Source organism: Ovis canadensis, chromosome 9 (assembly GCF_042477335.2).
Source record: "Ovis canadensis isolate MfBH-ARS-UI-01 breed Bighorn chromosome 9, ARS-UI_OviCan_v2, whole genome shotgun sequence".
Taxonomy (NCBI): Eukaryota; Metazoa; Chordata; class Mammalia; order Artiodactyla; family Bovidae; genus Ovis; species Ovis canadensis.
In genome coordinates this window covers 68,707,290-68,728,275 of record NC_091253.1, presented here as the reverse complement: position 1 = coordinate 68,728,275, position 20,986 = coordinate 68,707,290, and the positions used below count along the sequence as shown (strand labels likewise).

Genomic DNA, 20,986 nt, shown 5'->3' with positions numbered 1-20,986 from the left:
CAGACAAAAATTTTAATCTTAATCACTAATTCATAAAATGCTCAAATTTCTAAAGGCACATCATAAACTTATTGAAAAGAAGACATATCCAAGGACAAGAATGGATTTCTCAGTGTTAACACATTGCAATCTAAGTGGAATACTATTTAGTTTAATTAAAGGAAAAAAAACAATTGTGTGTTTTTGAAAGAAATTTTGTATGTTTTAAAAAAGTTTATTTGTTTATTTTTGTTTATTTATTTGGCTGTACTGGGTCTTAGTTGTGGCACGTGGGGTCTTTTTAGTTGAAGCATGCGGGATCTAGTTCCCTGACCAGGGATGGAACCCGGGCTCCTGCACTGAGAGCACAGAGTCTTAACTGCTGGACCACCAGGGAAGTCCCGGCTGTGTGTTTTTTTTATTCCACCATTGAGGGTCACCATATCAAGGAAATTAAAGGGATTTCAGCTTGTTTCAAAAGCAAAGCATCTTTGTTTTGGTACAAAAGTGAATGACTCCATGTTTTGACTGACTTTTAAATTTATAGCTTTATTTGTTCTTTTTTCTTTCCATAGTTTGCCTCTTTGCTTCCCTTGAAGACACATCCCTTAGAATGTATATAACTTGGTTTGTTTGTTTTCCCATTGCTTCTGTCATGCAGTCTCCTGAAGTCAAAGATCTGATCTGCATAGAGTAAATTAAGGTTTTTCAACCTTAGCACGACTGGATACATAGCTCTTTGTTGAGAAGGGCTGCCTTGTATGTTGTAGGACTTCTAGCAGCAACCATGGCCTCTGTTCACTAAATGCCAGCAGCACTGCTCTCCCCTAGTTTTGATAACCAAAAGTATTCCTCTCTGTACTTCACCTTCCATTGTCTACCTAACAGCCATGGTGGCCTTCCCTACAAATAAGATTGGGTCACTTCCCTCCTTGTGACATTCCCGTTGTTTCTCTTGGCGCTGCGATGAAATCTGAATTCCTTGCAGCATCCATTAAGTCCCTCCGTGGTCCTACCCCTTCTTCCTGCCTTCATAGGCTACCCATGACCTCTCTTTCCTCTTCTACATTTATCCTGGTCAAAGTTACCACCTCAATGAGGCCTTCCCTGTCTACCAGAAATGTATCCCCTCTCTCCTTCTAGTCACTCTATCATCTGGTTTATTTTCTCTCCAAGCACTACTAAAACCCAAGATTGCCTGGTGTCTGTATTCATTTACTAATTTATTGTCTTTTCCCAAGCCCAGTAGAAAGTAAGTTCCAAGAGTACAAAAGCAATCTCTGTTTTGTTCATTACTTCTTGCCCAGTGCCTACCACAAACCTGGTACTTTATAGGCATTGAAAAAAATATGCTAAGAATGAATGAATAAGGACTTCCCTAGTGGTCCAATGGCACAGTAGCTAAGACTCTGTGCCCCCAATGCAGGGGGTCTGGGTTTGATCTTTAGTCAGGGAACTAAGTGCCACATGGTGCAACAAAGAGTTTGTATGCTGCAACTAAGGATCCCGCATGTCACACCAAAGATCCAAGAGCTTGTGTGCCCCAGTTAATATCTATAAATAAATAAAGAGAAATATTTTTAAGAAAAAAGAATAAATGAATAAGCAAATGGGTACAGATAGGCAAAACTAGTGACTAGATATATGTGTTTTCTTTTTCTATATTCAAATTTAACAATTCAGTAATATTTCAAATAGTCAAACAAGTACAGAGAATAAAGTAGGCCTCCTCATGTATCTGCTATCCAGATAATGAGGGCTTCCCAGGTGGCTCAGTGGTAAAGAATCTGCCTGTCAGTGAAGGAGATGCAGGAGACATGTGTTTGATCCCTGGTTTGGGAAGATCCCCTAGAGGAGGGCATGGCAACCCACTCCTATGTTCTTGCCTGGGAGAATCCCATGGACAGAGGAGCCTGGTGGGCTACAGTCCATGGAGTTGAAAGAGTCAGACACAACCGAGCATCTAACACTTTCACTCCCGCCGTCAGGAAGTTCACAGTCTGGTAGGTGGCAGGCATGGACAAGGAGACCATTATAGATAGTCTGATAAGTGCCTTCAGTTTGAGATGAAGCATTAGGGACTAGGGACGAGAGAGACTTTGGATCAGAGCTGGAGTGTTACATGTTGGAAATCAGGGAACCTTGACTAGGGTTCCCTCAAAGACCCCTCTGATATATTTTGGTAGAGACTCACTCCACGTGGTTAGTGAAAGGAGCATGCTCGCATATGCTGCCTTGCCAAGTGAACAATAGCTTTTGGCAGTTGGCTATGTTTCATGGCCCCAAGAGCCTTCAGATTTGGAAGGTCTTCAGTTTCCTCATCTCTTTTGCTTTCCATTATTGCCTTGATGTATGTGCAACTCTTAAGAGTTCCCTACTTCCAAAAAAACCTTCTGAGCCAGTAGGGGAAAAAAGCTTGTTTTGAAGAACTTCCAAACATTTGTGGATTGCCATCGTTTGCTTTGTCTCTGCTGCAGCTAGGCAAATAAGTACCATCTGATAGTAATATAATATTGATATTCTGCCCTCAGTGATGTGTTTGGTACAAATACTGTGCCTGAGCATTTCCTTTCGAGTATGGCACTGTTTCAAGTGGGTACAATGGTATTTTCAGATATTTTCTGTAATTCACATAAACGTGGCTAGGGTATCAAGGTGTGGTTAAGTAAAGAGACTCCTATATGAGTACTTTGAAAAAGAAATTAGGAGAGAGAGTTTATGACCTAGTAAGGCCAGCTCATTAGTTCTTTGGTTGAATAGTTGCTCAATGTGGTTTAAATCTGTTGGGTATGTTTCATGGAACAGCAACCAGGACAGTCAAGATTCCCATAATTATTACATTGCAATTATCCAAGAACTCAAAACACAAATATCTTTCAGATTAACTTAATATATGAGAGGCAACTCATACTCTTGTTGATTTGGGGAGGAGGTGGGTAGAAGCCATGCACACTTTCCCCACGTGTTTTCAATATGATTTAAAATATGTCAAAGCCATTGAGATGTTGTTAATTTGGGAAGACAGACACAGAGAGGAGCTCAGATGGAAGGAGTTGAGAGTTTTCTATTCCTCATCTGAAGATAACCAGGTCATCATCCTGAGAATAAGTCTCTTTACTCTCCTTCTGCTTCAGGTTTTAGCCATCCAAAGTAGAATGTGAGATTAAGAAAATGAACTTATTGTTACCGGGGTGGGGGGAGGGAGAGTTAGGGAGTTTGGGAGGGTCATGTACACCCTGCTCTACTCAAAACAGATAACCAACAAGGTCCTACTCTATAGCATGTAGAACTCTACTCAATGTTATGTGCCAGCCTGGACAGAAGGAGAGTTTGGAGGAGAATGGATACATGTACATGTATGGCTGTGTCCCTTCACTGTTCACCTGAAACCCACAACATTGTTAACTGGCTATGCCCCAATACAAAATAAAACGCTTAAAGTTTAAAAAACAAAACAAAGTAGAACATGAGAGTGATTTTGCTTATTATTCCTTGATTCTCTCTCCTCTACCCCCACTTTTTTTCTTAACTTTTTTGCCTCTGGTGGGTGGGTTAGTCACTCAGTTGTTTCCGACTCTTGTGACCCCACGGACTGTAGCCCTCCAGGCTCCTCTGTCCGTGGGATTCTCCAGGCAAGAATACTGGAGTGGGTTGCCATTTCCTTCTCCAGGGGATCTTCCCGACCCAGGAATCAAACCCAGGTCTCCTGCACTGCAGGCAGATTCTTTACCAGCTGAGCTATTGGCACACTAAGGTGGGTTTTTCCTTTGCTTTTGTTGTTGTTAGTTGAATTTATGTAGGCTTTTCTTTTTTTTTTTTTTAATGTGTATTGGAGTATAGTTGCTGTACAATGTGTTAATTTCTGCTGTATAGCAAAGGGAATCAGCTGTACATATACATATATCCCCTCTTTTTTGGATTTCCTTCTCATTTAGGTCCCCACATAGAAACTCTGAGTAGAGTTTCCTATGCTATATTGAGTAGGTCTCATTGCTTAGTAGCTGAGTAGTATCTGGCTCTTTGTGACACCATGGGCTGTAGCCCACCAGGCTTCTCTGTCCATGGAATTTTTGAGGCAAGAGTACTGGGGTGGGTTGCTGTTTCCTACTTCAAGGTTCTCATTAATTATCTATTTTATACATACTAATGTATATATGTCAATCCCAATCTCCCAATTCATTCCACTCCCTCCATGTTAGCCATAGTTTGTTCCCTGCATCTGTGTCTCCATTTTGTTCAGGGTTTTCTTAAACCACTTTCATTATACCATACCTCCCCCAGAAGCAAAATAGTGACACTGTCTTCAAGAATGGAGTAGGGAGTCATCAGTAAGGAAGTTCTTCCCCAAGGCTTAAAGATATCCACTTTCTAGTCTGTTTCTACCCCTGTAGACACAAATGTCAAAATCCGTATTGCTGGTGGCATTTGAAATGGTATATGCACAGTTCAGGAAGCATAACTGTTTATCCATTAATCACTCTGGGCTACCAGTCAAAATATTTTCTCTGCAAAAATGCCTTTCCTATTTTGTACCAATTAATATTGGATGAAACTCAAGAGTCACAGTTAATCTGTGGCAAAGCTTATATTTGCTGTCAGGCATGCAGACATGAAAAATGCTCAGTGCAATATTTTAATTAATAAAAATATGCTGAGAAGTGTATTTTTTCTGAAGTAGATTTTTATTACACTTCATTACATTTCCAAATTTAATGGACACATATATTATGTCCTGTCACCAAGGGAACCGCATCAAGACAGGCTTTTTATAGGCTGTTGGATGTAGCTGTAAAACTCTCACAAAGACAAAATTGTTTCTTGTAAGTTTAAAAGAAGCTGTGCTCATTTACAGTATGTATAATTTACTGCAGAGCTTGGGGCAATAGAGAAAGTCTTTATTTGATTTAGAGACTAACACTTCTTTTTATGAAGCTCTTAAGTTTTAATTATTTCAGGTCTACGTTCACGAAGATACAACTTGGCTATTATGAAAGTAAATTAAAAAAACACAAAAACTACATATAAATTAAAAAAGACAAAACATTTTATAACTGTTTAAAAAGCAAAGACTTTTGAAAACAAAAGTTTCCAAAAATACATAAAGGTAGGAACTGCAGTGAACCCTAGTGTCCACCTTCAATAACCATCAGCATTATCTGTACTTATTTTATCTGTAGCCCTCCCACCACCAATTTTATGGCTAAAGTATTTTAAAGAAAATCTCAGACATTATGTTATTTTACTATCAAATACTTTAATATGTGTCTTAAAAAAAGAAAGGGGCAAGAAAAATGTCCACATAGTGAACAAATTTCTACATTCCATAAAAATATCATTAAACAATATGACAGAACAGAGATCAAGCATATAGGTCATATTGGGCTCATTTCAGTTGTTACCAAAAAAAAAAAAAAAAGATAAAAATATAAAAGATTTTCAGATTGCCCCCAAGAGCAACATCTGATTCTCCACTGTACCCAGGGATTGAACCCAGGTCTCCCACATTGTAGGCAGACACTTTACTGTCTGAGCTACAGAGCTCGCTAAAAGGGACATACCTAAAATTAAATAATTTCAAAGGTTAGAAGGCTGGGCAATTGCAATTAAAAAATCACAGATCAATATAGGCACAATAGGATGAAGATAAAAAATATTAAAAGGTATTTTATAATACTAAAGTCTGAAAATCACAAAGAAAATGCAAAATTATTATTATTACCCATTCCCCTAGTAACACAGCAATGACTTTCAAAAATCAGAAACTACTAGAGATGTGAAATAGAAATACAAAATAATAGAAATTTTTAACACACTTATCTCAATCCTGAGGAATCAGAGGAAAAAACATCAATAAAGATTGAGAAATTTCAACTAACATAATAAGGTGGAGCTAATAACTCTATTGAAGTTTGAACCCTGGTTAACAGAGGTTATGCATTCCTTTCATGTGAGAATCTTTAGGATTCAAATTACTGCAAGCTGATGGGGAAAAAAAAATCATAGAGTTTGAACTACGACTTAACATTCTGCAGCCCTTTCAAAGTTAGAAAACATGTTCACTCTTTCCATTCAAAATTATTTATGCATTTTTTCATGTTCCATTCACATGGTTCCATCCCAAACAGGGACTTATTCCAGCTATTGATGGTTTTCCACATTAAAAGTCAGCATTGGTGCTGATTTTTGCATTAGGCAGAGCTTGAAATGTTTTCCTCAAATGTTTCCAACTTTAACCTGCAAGGAACTATCCAGTTTAGCCTCATATGAGCTTTTTGCCTTTTTCTAAATGCCGGGAGAGTGCTATAAAATTTCACAAACATTTCAATTGTTTCCCAGTCCGTCACAGTGCACGCGTGGCAAGTGCATGGGGCTTCTTAGATAAATGCAGGTCTCTTTAAACAAAAGTGAAAGATTTGTTCAAAATCATTACTTTCCTTCTTTGTTCAAAGATTCTTCTACTCCCAAGGGAAAATATATTTAGGATGTTACTTTTATAGCCTAAGGGCTTCCCTGATAGCTCAGTTGGTAAAGAATCTGCCTGCAATGCAGGAGACCCCGATTAATTCCTGGGTTGGGAATATCTGCTGGAGAAGGGATAAGCTGCCTACTCCAGTATTCTTAGGCATCCCTTGTGGCTCAGCTGGTAAAGAATCCGCCTGCAATTTGCGAGACGTGGGTTTGATCCCTGGGTTGGGAAGATCCCCTGGGGAAGGGAAAGGCTACCCACTCCAGTATTCTGGCTTGGTCTGGCTTGGAGAATTCCATGGACCGTATAGTCCATGGGGACACAAAGAGTCAGACACGACTGAGTCACTTTAATTTTCACTTTTTATAATCTAATTTCCCTAGAAATACAGCGCTTGTTTAAATGTACAGTTGATCCTTGAACAACCTGGGGGTTAGGGGTGCCGACCCTCTGAGCTGTGGAAAATTCTCCTATAATTTATTGTAGTAGGCCCTTGTATCAGGATTCCTTCCTACCTACGATTCCTCCATATCAGCGGTTCCGTATCTGCAGATTCAACCAACCCTGGATCAAGTTAGTACTGTACTTACAGGTCTTCTTTACCTATTTACAGTAAATGGATTCATGCAGTTCAAGCCATATTCAAGGTTCAACTGAACTACCTTTAGGATTTTTTCTGTCTATAAGGTATAGGTATGGCATTTTTTTCCTTCCAGTTTTTATAAGATAAATTGAATATGGGTGAGTGATGGAGCATGGTTTATATCAGTGGCCAGTTATTGGTTTTAATGGGATCACAGCGGCCAGTGGCCAGTATTGGTTTTAACGGGATCACAGCAGGGACCAGTAATCTATAAAATGGTCAAAACAGTGTGCATGCATTATGACAAATGAATAGACATTCCAAGTCAGCGGCTGGCTGCTCTGCTGGCTTGGCATTTATTCATCTGTTTACTCTTGTGGGCTTTTTGTTTCTTTTAATAACTGGGGGTTTGTGAACTGCTGCAGGTGACATATACAAATACAGCAAAGTAACTATGAATGTGGATTTTGGGTGTCAAGTTGTTTTGGAAATTAGAATTGCTTACTAGCATTGTGACCACTGCAATTTACTTAAGGTTTCTTATTTACCACCTGTAACATGGGAAGCATAGTACATTGGACCCTTGAATAACATGGGTTTGAACTGCACAGGTGGTTTTTTTTTTTTTTCTCTTTTTCACCAAATAGGTACAACACAGTCTGGAGTTGACTCCAGGAATGTGGAACCCAGTATATTGAGGAGTGGCTATCAAGTTATACATGTATTAATATTTTCAATCATGTGAATGATGGACAGTTGGCACCCCAGCCTCCACATTGTTCAAAGGCCAGCTGTAATAATACCCAACTAATGGAGTTGTTGTGAGGTTTCAGCTGAAGATTTGTTTTGAAATGCTCAGCATAGCACCTAAATACATTAAACATTCTATTGATGCTAACAGCTACACTAATAATTACTATAGTCTTTTAATAATATTTAATTAATTGAAGAGAATGAGAAACTCTTTTGTTATAAAACTGAAATGAGGTTCTAAAAATTTTATTTACCTTTGTGTGTGTGCTTTGTCATGTCCAACTCTTTGAGACTCTAGGCTCCTCTGTTCATGGGGATTTTCCAGGCAAGAATCCTAGAGTGGGTTGCCAGCCCTCCTCCAGGGGATATTCCCCACCGAGGGATCGAACCTGCATCTCTTTTGTCTCCTGCATTGGCAGGCAGTTACCACTACTGCCACCTGGGAAACCCTTTATTAACTTTTTTTTTTTTAAAGTCACTCAGTCGTGTCCGACTCTTTGCGACCCCGTGGACTGTAGCCTACCAGGCTCCTCCCTCCATGGGACTCTCCAGGCAAGAGTACTGGAGTGGGTTGCCATTTCCTTCTCCAGGGGATCTTCCCAACCCAGGGATCGAACCTGGATCTCCCACATTCCAGGCAGATGCTTTAACCTCTGAGCCACCAGGGAAACGCTTTACTTGTGGTAAAAAAACACATAACATAAAATTTACCATCTTAACCATTTTTAAGTGTACAATTCAATAATGTTCAGTCACATTATTATGCAACAGAGCTGCAGAACTTATTCATCTTGAAACACTGAAGCTCCCTATCCATTAAACAAGGCTTTAAAAAAAAGCCAAAACTTTTTGTGCAAAATTGCAAAAAATAGTCAAGAGAATTTTCATATATCCCATACCCAATTTACCCTATTGTTAACATCTAACATTAGTATAGCTTCCCTGGTGGCTCAGTGGTAAAAAAAAAAAAAAAAAAAAACAAAAACAAAAACAAAAAAAAAAAAACCCTGCCAATGCAGGAGACTCAGATTTGATCCCTGGGTCGGAAAGATCCCCTGGAGAAGGAAATGGCAACCCACTCCAGTATTCTTGCTTTGGAAAACCCATGGACAGAGAAGCCTGGTGGGCTACAGTCCATAGGGTCCCAAAAGAATTGTACAGGACTTAGAGACTAAAAAAAATATTAGTATGGTACATTTGCTACAAGTCATGATGTTGATACATGGTTATTAAAAGTCCATACTGATTCAAATTTCCCTAGTTTTTTCCTAATGTTCCTTTTTCTCTTCCAAGACCCCGTCGAGGGTTCAGTATTATATTGCATGTCTCTTTAGGTTCCTTTCACCGTGACTTCTCAGACTTTTGTTGTTTTTGATTACCATGACAGTTTTGAGGATTTTTGTATTTTATAGAATGCTCTTTATTTGGGAGCTGTCTGGTGTTTTGTTCATGATTAGACTTCGGGTAGAGGTTAATCAATATGACATCTTCAGTCAGACAAGACTGAGCGACTGAACAGCATCTTTAATATAGATTGTCTGGCTAAGATAGCACTTGCCAGAATTTTCCTCTGTAAAGTTACAAATGTTTTAATTTGTAATTCCTTAATGATAAATGCTATTGAGAATCTTTCTATATGTTTTATTTTATTGGAGTATAATTGGTTTACAATGTTTTGTTTGTTTCAGGTTTACAGCAAAGTGATTCAGTGTGTGTGTATATATATATATATGCAAAGTAATTCAGTATGTATACATATATATATATATATACATACTGCATATGGGGGTGGTGGTTTAGTCCCTAAGTCAAGTCTGACTCTTTAGCAACCCCATGGACTGTAGCCCACCAGGCTCCTCTGTCCATGGGATTTCCCAGGCAAGAATACTGGAGTGGATTGCCGCTTCCTTCTCCAGGGGCTCTGCCTGACACAGGGATCGAACCTGCATCTCCTATATTGGCAGGTGGATTATTTAGCACTGAGCCACCTGAGAAGCCCATACTATATACGTGTGTGTGTGTGTGTGTGTGTGTGTGTAGTCTTTTTATACTCTTTTCTCATATAGGGTTTTCATATGCTGACTTTTGTTCCATATATCATTTTTGGTGAAGAGTCTGTTCAGATCTCTTGTTCATTTTTAAAATGCTGGTTGCTAGTGTTGAATTGTAAGAATTTTTTGTATGTTTTGGGTACAAGTCCTTTGTCAGATGTGCATTTTCCAAATATTTTCCCCAAGACTCTAGCTTGCCTTTTCATTCTTTTAATAGCATCTTACGCAGAGCAGAAAGTTTTTATTTTAATAAACTCCAACTTCCCAATTTTTTCTTTCATGAATCATGCTTTTAGTGTTGTATCTGAAAACTCACCAGCAAACACAAGTTCACGTAGATTTTCTACTTTGCTCTTTTCTAGAAGTTTTATACTTTTTCGTTTACTTGTAGGGCTGTAATCCATTTTGAGGTCATTTTTGTGAAAGGTGTAAGGCCTGCGTATATAGGAGTTTTTGTTTGTTTATTTCGTTTGTTGCATGTAAGCATCCAGTTGTTTTAGTACCACTTCTAAAAAGACTGTCTTGGCTCCATTCCATTGCCTTTGTCCTTTAGTTGTGCTCATTTAGTTCAAAATGCTTTTTCATTTCTCTTAGAACTTCTTCTTTGGTCCTTGTGTCATTTGGAAGTGTATTGTTTAACCTTCAAGTATTTGGGAAATTTTTCAGCTATATTTCTGTTCCTGGGCTTATATTTTAATTCCATTGTGGGATAAGAACAGACTTTATATGATTTCTAGTCTTTCAAATGTGTAGAAGTATATTTTATGGCCCACCATGTGGTATAAAAGCTTTTTAAGAAAGATTTTTATTTTTATTTAACTACTCTATTATTATTTTTTCCTCCCAGTAGAAAAATACACTTATAAAACATTTTCACTATTGAAAGACTTGTTGGAAAATTTTTTTATCCCTTCAAAACCCTCTGGCCTGTGTCTCCTTTCTTCAGTTGAAACAACTGAACAACTGTAATCGAGTGTCAATGGTGTTAGTAATAATTTTAGTAGAGGAAGCAACTGCATTTATTAAACATCTTCTGTTTTCTAAGTCCTATGCTTTCCCTATGTAATCTTGGTTCTTATAACAACCCTCTAGGATGGATGCCATTAATCCCTTCATGCTGCAGAGGTGAGATAATAAACTTAGGTGCCTAGTTACCTATCTGACGGGGTTCCCTGGTGGCTTAGATGGTAAAGAATCGGCCTGCAATGTGGGAGACCTGGGTTTGATCCTGGATTGGGAAGATCCCTTGGAGGAGGGCATGGCAACCCTCTCCAGTATTCTTGCCTAGAGAATTCCATGGACAGAGGAGCCTGGTAGTCTACTCCATGGGGTCACAAAGAGTTAGACAGGACTGAGCAACTAAGCACAGCATACCTATCAGATAAGTGACAGAATCAGAATGTGGACCCTGGTCAGTCTGACTCTTGGGAGTATTTATTCCCCTGTTATCCTGGAACTTTCTTTGACATTATCAGTACTTAAAATATTATATTCATGTTTGTAAAGTTCTGTTTCTTTAATATTACCTCTTGAAACTTCCTTTATTAATTTGTTAAATTAAAACTCAGTGTTCAAAACACTAAAATCATGGCATCTGGTCCCATCATTTCATGGCAAATAGATGGGGAATAAGTGGAAACAGTGACAGAGTTTATTTTCTTGGGCTCCCAAATCATTGCGGACAGTGACTGCAGCCACAAAATTAAAAGACGCTTACTCCTTGAAAGAAAAGCTATGACAAACCTAGACAGTGTATTCAGAAGCAGAGACATCACTATGCCGACAAAGATTTGTGTAGTCAAGGCTATGGTTTTTCCTGTAGTCATGTACAGATGTGACAGCTGGACCATAAAAAAGGCTGAGTGCTGAAGAACTGATGCTTTCAAATTGTGGTGCTGGAGAAGACTCTTGATGGTCCCTTGGACTGCAAGGAGATCAAACCAGTCAATCCTAAAGGAAATCAACCCTGAATATTCATTGGAAGGACTGATGCTAAAGCTAAAGCTACCATACTTTGTCCACCTGATGCAAAGAGCTGACTCACTGGAAAGACCCTTGGAAAAGATGCTCAGAAAGATTGGAGGCAAAAGGAGAAGAGGACAGCCGAGGATGAGATAGTTGGATGGCATCATCGACACAGTGGACATGAGTTTGAACAAACTCTGGGAGATGGTTAAAGGACAGGGAAGCCTGGTGTGCTGCAGTCCATGGGATTGCAGAGTCAAACACACCTTTGCAAATGAATAACAACAAATTATATTTGATCACTTAATACCTGCCAGGCCCTAGAGCAAACCAGACACGGTCCTGCCATAAAGAAGCTTGTGGTACAGTAAGGCAAGAGATGTTCATCAAAGTTCTCAAAAAATAAATGTGAAATCATGTAATGCTGTAGCAGTGTATAACTGGTTGGACTTGATGTGATGTAAACAGGAAGTGACATGACTTTTTCTGTTTCTGCCTTGAAATGTTTTTTGATAGATTTGCTTCCTTATGCAAAGAAAGTATCTTTGGCATGTCCCAGAAGTTTTTAATTTAAATTTTTACAGGGATAGTTTTAGATTTAATAGAATTATAAGAAATGATACAGAGAGATCCCATGTACTCTTTTCCCAGTTTCCCCTAATGGAGACATTATATAAAACAGTAGTATAACATTACTTATAGGATAATGGCATTGATAAAACCAGCTGATCTTACTTGTAATTCTCCAGGTTTACTTGTGCTCATGTGTATATATGTGTATGTGTGTAATATGTGTGTGTATTTAATTCTTTGTAATTTTATCACATGTTTAGGTTCATGTATCTACCACTAGTGGAGAAGGAAATGGCAACCCTCTCCAGTATTCTGGCCTGGAAAATTCCAAGGACAGAGGGGCCTCGTAGGCTACAGTCCATGGGGTCTCAAAGAGTCGGACAGACTGAGCGAGTTCACTTTCTTTCTTTCTGTAGTTACATTTGGAGAAGGAAATGGCAACCCACTCCAGTGTTCTTGCCTGGAGAGTTCCATGGACAGAGGGGCCTGTGTGGGCTACAGTCTATGGGATTGCAAAGAGTGGGACATGACTAAGCAACTAACACACACACACACACACACACACACACACACACACACCTACCACTAGAGTCAGAAGTTTTATAAGTGAGAAGTTTTATCACTACAAAGATCCTTTATGACACTATTTCATAACAACATCGGCCTTTCTCTGCTTTTTACCCCTATTTCCAACTCCTGAAAAACACTAACCTCCGTTTCTAAAATTTTGTCACTTAAAATATTAGATAAGTGAAAATCTTACAACATGTATGCAGTCTTATGGGACTGGCTTTTTTTAATGCAAGATAATTTTCTTGAGATTCTTCCAAGCTGTTGTATATAACAGTAGCTTTTTTCTATCTAATGACTGAGTAGTGTTCCATGGTATGGATATATCCAAATTCTGCCAACCATTCATCTATTGAAGGCAAGTAGACTTTTTCCAGTTTTTGGATGTGGCAGATAAAACTGGAATAAACATTCATATACTGGTTTTAATGAGAACTAAAGGCTAAAGGCTGAGGGCTAAAGGCTCAGGAGCGTAATGACTGGATTGTATGGTAATTACACGTTTAGTTTTTGAGAAAGCAGCCTTACTGTTTCTACAGTGGCAGTACCATTTTACATTCCTATCAGTATGAATGATCTAATTTTTCTTCATTCTTACCAGTATTTAGTGTTGTCACTGTTTTTTATTTTAGCCATTCTGATAGGTATGGAGTGATAGCTCTTCCTACTCTTAATCTCCATTTTTCTGATCTAATGATGTTGAATGTGACTACAGTTTAGAAAGTGATGGTAAGTCCCTGGTGATGGTTCTAAGATTTTACTATACATAGGAGCTCACTGTGGCTCAGATCATGAACTCCTTATTGCCTAATTCACACTTAAATTGAAGAAAGTGGGGAAAAACCACTAGACCATTCAGGTATAACCTAAATCAAATCCCTTATGATTATACAGTGGAAGTGAGACATAGATTTAAGGGACTAGATCTGATAGAGTGCCTGATAAACTATGGATGGAGGTTTGTGACATTGTACAGGAGACAGGGATCAAGACCATCCCCAAGGAAAAGAAATGCAAAAAAGCAAAATGGCTGTCTGAGGAGGCCTTACAAATAGCTGTGAAAAAAAAGAGAAGTGAAAGGCAAAGGAGAAAAGGAAAGATATACCCATTTGAATGCAGAGTTCCAAAGAATAGCAAGGGGAGATAAGAAAGCCTTCCTCAGTGATCAACGCAAAGAAATAGAGGAAAACAGTAGAATGGAAAAGACTAGAGATCTCTTCAAGAAAATTAGAGATACCAAGGGAACATTTCATGCAAAGATGGGCTCGATAAAGGACAGAAATGGTATGGAGCTAACAGAAGCAGAAGATATTAAGAAGAGGTGGCAAGAATACACAGAAGAACTGTACAAAAAAGATCTTCATGACCCAGATAATCACGATGGTGTGGTCACTTACCTAGAGCCAGACATCCTGGAACATGAAGTCAAGTGGGCCTTAGGAAGCATCACTATGAAAAAAGCTAGTGGAGGTGATGGAATTCCAGTTGAGCTGTTTCAAATCCTGAAAGGTGATGCTGTGGAAGTGCTGCAATCAATATGTCAGCAAATTTGGAAAACTCAGCAGTGGCCACAGGACTGGAAAAGGTCAGTTTTCATTCCAGTCCCAAAGAAAGGCAATGCCAAAGAATGCTCAAACTACTGCACAATTGCACTCATCTCACACGCTAGTAAAGTAATGCTCAAAATTCTCCAAGCTAGGCTATAGCAATACATGAACATGAACTTCCAGACGTTCAAGCTGGTTTTAGAAAAGGGAAAGAAACCAGAGATCAAATTGCCAACATCCGCTGGATCATTGAAAAAACAAGAGAGTTCCAGGAAAACCATCTATTTCTGCTTTATTGACTATGCCAAAGCCTTTGACTGTGTGGATCACAAGAAACTGTGGAAAATTCTGAAAGATATGGGAATATCAGACCACCTGACCTGCCTCTTGAGACACCTGTATGCAGGTCAGGAAGCAACAGTTAGAAGTGGACATGGAACAACAGATTGGTTCCAAAAAAAAAAGGAGTACGTCAAGGCTGTATATTGTCACCCTGCTTATTTAACTTCTATGCAGAGTACATCATGAGGAACGCTGGACTGGAAGAAACACAAGCTGGAATCAAGATTGCCGGGAGAAATATCAATAACTTCAGATATGCAGATGACACCACCCTTATGGCAGAAAGTGAAGAGGAACTAAAGAGCCTCTTGATGAAAGTGAAAGAGGAGAGTGAAAAAGTTGGCTTAAAGCTCAACATTCAGAAAACAAAGATCATGGCATCTGGTCCCATCCCCTCATGGCAAATAGATGGGGAAATGGTAGAAACAGTGTCAGACTTTATTTTTTGGGGGCTCCAAACTCACTGCAGATGGTGATTGCAGCCATGAAATTAAAAGACGCTTACTGCTTGGAAGGAAAGTTATGACCATAGCATATGGTCATAGATAGCATATTAAAAAGCAGAGACATTACTTTGCCAACAAAGGTCCGTCTAGTCAAGGCTATGGTTTTTCCAGTAGTCATGTATGGATGTGAGAGTTGGACTATAAAGAAAGCTGAGTGCTGAAGAATTGATACTTTTGAACTGTGGTGTTGGAGGAGACTCTTGAGAGTCCCTTGGACTGCAAGGAGATCCAACCAGTCCATCCTAAAGGAAATCAGTCCTGGGTGTTCATTGGAAGGACTGATGTTGAAGCTGAAACTCCAAACTTGGCCACCTGATGCAAAGAGCTGACTCCTTTGAAAAGATCCTGATGCTGGGAAAGATTGAGGGCAGGAGGAGAAGGTGATGAGAAAGGATGAGATGGTTGGATGGTATCACCAACTCAATGGACATGAGTTGGGGTAGACTCCGGGAGTTGGTGCTGGACAGGGAGGCCTGGCATGCTGCAGTTCATGGGGTCGCAAAGAGTTGGATACGACTGAGCGACTGAACTGAACTGTATCCAAAAAAAAGTTAGCCTTCCACCATCTTATAGATACTGACAGAAGGAAAAATATCTCAGATCAGAGACAGAAGTTCTATTAGTCCTGACACATTAATCAGCAGGAGCTTCGTGTTGCATTATTCCCCCTACCCATCACATGAGTCTCACAGAGGCAACACGGAGAGGCCCAGTGGGGCTGAACACATGATGAGTTTGTGTCACCATTGAGGAGTGCTGAGCTTTGGGAATCTGAGCCTTTTAAAATGGGAAATAGACCTGCTTGACCTTTGTTCTGTAGTGTATGCTTGCGTAGTCAGTCATGTCTGACTCTATGCAACCCATGGACTGTAGTTTGCCAGGCTCCTCAGTCCATGGGATTTTCCAGGCAAGAATACTGGAGTGGGTGGTCATTTCCTTCGGTCTAGATGTACATATTGTTTTTATTACACTGGACAATACGTATGCAAACCTACCGTACAAGGAGACATCATCTCTAACTTCCAGGACAATGCTCTATACAATAACCCTTGGAAAGATAGTCTGGAATGGAAGAGTTAAGTACCTCTGCTTGTAAGAAATGAAGACATTTGAGAGGTCTGTAGGGAATTGTCTCCCAACAGGATATGCAGCAAGGAAGTAGAAGAATTAGACCTGGGCCAGACTATGCAGGTCCTGTAAGCTATGGTGGAGGGGTGAGTGTTGGGTGTGTAGTCAGTCTAATATCAGATGCCTCCAGCTGTCCTGAACGTCAGCATGCACTTGCTTCTGTGCCTTTACATGTAGCGTTTTCTCTGCCTAGTACATTGTTTCCCCTGCTTTCTTTCCTGAATCCCAGATGATCTCCTGCTGATCCTCTAAGCTAGTTCAAGCCTTCTTCTCTGCCACTCACCTTATCCATTTCCATGGTTTCTCCTACTTTCTGTATCAGTTTAGGTGACCTAATTTTTAGGCATCTTACCAAATCCTACTATTTATTCATTGCTTCTGTGTCCCAGTGAATGAGAGGTCCTAACTCACACCCCGGGATACTGCAAGGTGAATTTTGTTCTTCACCAGTTCCCACCTGCCAGATGAGGGAGAACCAGCTCCCAGGCTCTAATTTTCTAACTTTCACCTGGTTTTTGAAACCAGAGCAGCTCTCTGGCCTTTATTGTTGCACAAAGTACATCTTTGGGTAGCTTCCCAACAGCTCGTTTTCCCTGGACAAGGAGGATGCTCACGTGAGAGAATGAGAAGAGTAGCTGGGCAGTAAATAAAAGAGGGTGGGGTGGGGGGGAATCATTCAAGGGTCAAGGTCTTAGTGGTTTTTAATCCAGAATGTGTACAGATGGTAACTCAACCAAAGTAAAGGAAAAACCCAAACAAGCCCTACCTCCATCTGTTTACATAGTTATCATCAGAAACAGCCATCATTATGTACTTTATGCCTCTATCAGGAGTGCTTTATTTTTCTCTAGTTCCTTCGTTTCCTTCTATATCTGTCTTCTTCAGATAGATGCACCTCTGTTCACTTGGCTAAAAATATAAAATTAAATGGCTGTGTTTGGGCATTGCCTAAATCTGTAAATTTACCCTCATTTTCATCAAGGCCTTGAAAGTAATAGGAAAGTCTAGGAGTATTAAAAGTTATAAATACTCATCCTCGTTAGAGCCTTCTAGGTATATTCCTTCAACCAGGCAACCAATTTTCAGTTCAGGTGACTATATTCATATCTAAGCCAATTCAAACCAATTTAAGAAGTAGAATTTTATGAAATTTTGTCATAAGCTTCACCAAAGGCCAATTATAAAACATTTACTTCATTTCCTTCTGTCATTGATTTTCTGATTTGTTGGCAAAAATCTATGACTTCAGTCTAATGTGATATTTTCTTGGTAAGCCCATCTTATCTTTTGCTTATGCGCCCATTGTGTTCTAACTGTTTAAAGATTTTTCATCTTATTATATTTGTTTCATTATATTGCTAAGGTAGAGTCTCTGAATTATAATAGCTGGCTCAGCCATTGTTATCTGCTCTGTGGAATGATACCACATCTATCTTCCTCTAATCTCATGGTGTGTCTTGAGTGCTTTGTTTAAAGAGAATTATAAGCAATTCAATTGATGTTTGCTAATTTTCTTGTTATGCTAGGATGCATATCATCCAGACCAAATGTTTATGTTCACATTTACTCTAAATACTCCCCACCTGCATTTTGCCAATACTTATTTTTCAGTGCTTCCTTTATTCTCATTGAGCAAGTTTATTTTTCTAATTTGACTTGGTAAACAGGAATTGAAAAATGACTACAATCATTCAGCTAAGTTTAGAGTCATAATAATTTAGTATTATATCTTTTTGTTAACAGACCTGTCTAATGTAGAGTTTATATTTCTCCCTTGGTATAATTTGTTTAATGCTTTTTATTCCATTTTCTTTTTTTGCCTCTTAATAGCATTGATTTTAATCTGGATTTTTACTTACATGATCAGTTCTCAACATATCCCCTAACAGAGCAGGTATTTTTCATCTTTCTTTCACTATCCATCTCTGTGGGACCATAAAGCAACCTACAGGCATTAATTTTTATGACATGGAGATCAAAGTTAAAAAAACTGTCAACAAAAATTACATAAATGACTGCAATCATTTGCCTTGATAAGAACTTGAGCTTTTAAATCCTGGCAGTTTTAAATTCTGTCTGTAAGTATGAAAAATCTTCACTTGGCACGGATGGGGCATTGTAGGAAAACACTGTGCTTTTAATATGGTAAGTAATAGAAATCAGAGAAAAATGAAAGGGAAGAAATCCATCCACATGTAGATAGCATGACTGACACAGTTAGACCCTGTGATCTAAAAGTTAGAAAGCATACTGCATGGTGAGGGCCTGGAGAATTGGTTTTTAATAAAAAATATGTAGTGATTGATATACTCTCAATGTCTAGAATCTTTCTTTGAAAAGAAAAATCTCACCAGTTGTACACATGATCTATTACTTCTCAAAATGAGACTAATAAAGACGAAGATTGCCCAAGGGGACCATACACACTGTCAGACAAACAAGGTGATCACGGCTAACAGTACAGTTGGCCAGAGTCTCTCCTCTGGTGGTTGTACTTGGCCTTCTCCCCAGACCATTGCATTTTGGATATGAGGATATGAATGTCTGGTCAGAGAGCTGCCAGCAGTTCAGCTGAGCTGTAGTATAAAGAATATAAATGCAGGCGCGGGGACCTTGAACACCCACATTCTTAATTGGGAACCCAGTGAGAATCATCAAACATACTAAAGGAGAGTATCACATGGTCAAAGAAGCTAACCCTCTTTTGATGCATGTTCCCATCCCCCAAACAAGTAAGATTGGGGGTTTCTGAATCAGAGTTCAATCAGCTAGGCAGAACCAGGAGTGTATAAACACACACACACACACACACACACACACACACACATTTATTTTAGGAATTTGGCCATGTGCACTGGGGAGAGCTGGTTAAGTATTCTTTTAACGTTGTTGTCGTTGCACCTGCTACTGGAGCTTGAAGTCCAAAGCTAAGGAAATCCTGAAGGGAAGATGGATATAAAGTGGGTTCAAGCAAGATGAAGCTGGGACCCACAAGCATGAGCTGGGGCCCTCCAGGATGGACTGACGTCCATGTCCACTCTTCTTACCTCTGATCTTGGTGGTGTGAATGCTCTACAGAAGCCAAGGCCCTTTGTCATAAGGTTAAAACCCCCATCCCTGGTCCATTTGTCTAAGATGCTTCTAATAAAGAGATTGACTCCATTTTTGTTTTAGCTGAGAGCATCCAATCCCCACCACACCCTTTCCCCTCTGCCCCACAGCTGGGCAGGCTGATAAGAAAACTTGGATACTCCCTGCTTTGGTTCTTATGGGAAGTTCAAATCATATAAGCCTTAGCCCGTATGTAGAACCTATCACTCTAGCAGAGTTGGAGGATTTGGGGAAAGATGGAGAAGTTGCAGACCCAACCACTGTCTCAGGTCAGCAAAATGCTCTGTAACAGTGTGCTTGGGCTACATTGTTAGCCCTACAGAAGGACTGTCCTCCAGGTCTCTCATGAGAATCTACCTTGTGGTCGAGCCTAACCTGAAACATTCAGGAAAAGGAATGTTGGGAAATGTTCAGCCCAGCCAACTCAACACATTGCGAAGTCACTGTGGCTCCTCTTTGATTTCTTTCTTTTTTTCTGATAGCCACAATCATTTGCTAACTGACATACCCTCATACATGATATACAGTTCTCAGCATCTTCCCTTTTCTCCTTAAATGAAATATTATTAAAGCATTTAGCATAAAGTCTTGCACATGCATAACACTTGAAAGTTAGCTATTACTATTTTATTCTCACAGAAAATGACTTGAATTTATTGTCATTTTTCAGGGCTGACCATTTGCATCCAACTAAAGAAGGCTCTTGATTTCCCTGGCCTTGACAGGCTCTGAGGATAGGACTCAGAAAGTGTGGAAGGAATTTTCGCCCGTTTGGTGTCCTATGGTGGTACTGCCCCAGAGGAAAAAGTTTCTGATTCCTAACAGAAGCAGATTTCCAGTGCAAGAAGTCCATGGTATCCATGGGACCAGGTATCCACTGTCCATGTTAAGTGTGATTTTCACTGGACCTGTAAATCTGTTGAATTTATTACATTCTCTTTCATCTCTTTCTTTTTTCAGAGTTAAAACAGTGTGTGTGTGTGTGTGTGTGTGTGTGTGTGTGTGTGTAGATATAGCTCTGGTGCTTGTTTTTCTTAGGTCATTCATTCCTTTTTAACAGTTCTCCCTGCTGCCCTCTACTCTGGTTTTCCTGGTACAAGACTTACTGTACTTTGACTTTTTTTAAAAAAAGGATCCAGGCCTATTAATTTTCTCAAGTACGTTTCAAGAGCAAAACTAGAAGCTTGGAAAAGGGAAAGTAACGTGCAGAAAGTTTAATGAAAAATCGGCAGCAAAATAATCCCTTTGTTTAGCTGGTTTGCAATAGCAGGCAGGCTCAGCAATGTGGAGAAATACAAGTGTTATTTGTTAGAGGCTCTCTGTGATGCAGGTTGGGTTTTAGGAAAGCAGACTCTGAGATGAAGATCAGCATTTAGGGCTTTTCTTAGTGCTCTTGGGGTCAACCTATGAAA

At 39.4% G+C, this 20,986-nt stretch overlaps 1 protein-coding gene across 1 annotated transcript in view; it reads left to right on the top strand.

Annotated features, from left to right (window-relative positions):
• The window catches only part of COLEC10 (collectin subfamily member 10), a 531,893-nt gene that overhangs the window by 67,513 nt on the left and 443,394 nt on the right, over positions 1-20,986 (top strand). The window contains exon 2 of the mRNA XM_069601094.1: positions 20,245-20,444. The gene's annotated coding sequence lies outside the window, so the exon portion shown is untranslated. The remainder of the gene's footprint in view (positions 1-20,244; positions 20,445-20,986) is intronic.